Below are 1,843 nucleotides of genomic sequence, written 5' to 3' on the forward strand. Positions count from 1 at the left end.
CCCTTATTCCTTGATTAATGGTTTAATGCAGCAGCTGTTGAGGCAGCAAGGGGGATGCTGGAGACCACTACCAGGTTGCTGCTGGGGGGCAACTGCAGCTAATTTTATCCTCCTGAACATCAAAGAGAACCCCTCTTAATTTGGGGTGATGGGATGGCAAATGCAGCTGCCAAAGGACGTGAGGGATGCCGAAAGGTGACTGGGAAGCGGATCCATCTCCTTGGCAGCCCTTTCATCTGAAGGAGCTAGGTTTTTTACTCATCATATTCTGATCTGAGAAAATTACTGTTGGCTTTAATTATGAAAAAGCCTTTTCCCCCCCTTCTTCCTTTTCTTTTGCTTAACTGATGAAGCCAGCATGAATAATTCAACCTGAAATGTGAGTGCCTTATCCACCGGGGAGCTGGCAAGTGATGCTTTGGGTTGCTTATAGAGGAGTTTGTGGCTTCCACGGCATGGCCATATAGCTATAGGCTGTGCTGCGTACCCTGCCTGTCGCTTCACGCCAGGGGTGAGTCATTGCTCCTTACCTTGAATTAAGCTGCAGAGCTGGGCTGTTCCCACCCTGGGCAAAGCCCGCTCCCTAAAATACTTTCCTTAACTCCCTACATTTAAGCAAAGTGGGGGTTTATCGCTTTGCATAGCCTTGGAAGATCTATCCAAAAAAATAATTTTTTTGTGCATCAAGGAGAGGAAAAAACTGCAAAATTATATAGGGGAGTGGTGGTGAACAAATCTACCCTAAAGAAGAGGTATAAAAAAATCCCTGTGAAGCTCAGCCTGATGAGAGAGATGCGCTGCTAAGAAATATGCGTATTACAGAAAATAGCACTGCTCTCTGGAGGGGAAAAAAAAAAACAAACAAACAAAAAAACCCCAAAATAACCCCAAAAACATCAAGGTGTTTGAGTTTTACCAGCATAAAACAAGTTTCATGGTTTAAAAATTGCGTAATCGCCCGCCCGGCTATAATTACAACACTGCAATTCTGCTCTGAGTATTGGCAGAAGAAATCGGAGCTGGGGATAGAAAAGGCTTTTGTCATTTTAGTGGCCAAATTGAAAAGAAACAGCTCTTGCTAACTTCAGACAAGGTGGGCTTTTCAAGCCTGTCATGATTTAACCCCAGCTGGCAACCAAGTACCACGCAGCCACTCGCTCCTCCTCCCCCCGCAGTGGGATGGCGAGGAGAATCGGAAAAAGGTAAAACCCATGGGTTGAGATAAGAACAGTTTAATAATTGAAACAAAATAATAATAATGAATGCAATGAAAAGGGAGATAACAAAGAGAGAGAGAGGAATAAAACCCAAGAAAGACAAGTGATGCACAATACAGTTGCTCACCACCCACTAATCAATGCCTGAGCAGCGATTGGTCCCCCCTGACCAGTTCCCCCCAGTTTCTATACTGGCCATTCCGTTCTCTGGTATGGAATATCCCTTGGGATGGCTGGGGTCAGCTGTCGGGGCTGTGCTCCCTCCCAGCTTCTTCCCTCCTCTCTGGTAGAGCAATTTTTATTTTTTTTCCCCTTACTAAAGGAAAAAAACCCAAATTCATGGAAATTGCAAAACAGGAGAGTACCCGGCGATGGTCGAGAGCCATTTAGCGGCCTGTCCCACGAGGGCCAAGAGCACGTGCCCTCCCGTTAGCCTGGTGAGGGCTCCTGGGCATTGCAACACTGGGACTAAAATAAGGCAGTAAATCTTCGAATACCAGTTTAGCACCCTAGCAGGGGGTTTTGAGGACTGGGCGGACTGGAGGGCAGCATCCGCATTCAATATCATGGTGTTTGCACCCTGCCAAGCTTGAGTAGTCGTATAATTTAATATTTTATTATGTTTC

This window comes from Cariama cristata, unplaced genomic scaffold, assembly GCF_000690535.1.
Source record: "Cariama cristata isolate BGI_N322 unplaced genomic scaffold, ASM69053v1 scaffold14251, whole genome shotgun sequence".
Lineage (NCBI taxonomy): Eukaryota > Metazoa > Chordata > Aves > Cariamiformes > Cariamidae > Cariama > Cariama cristata.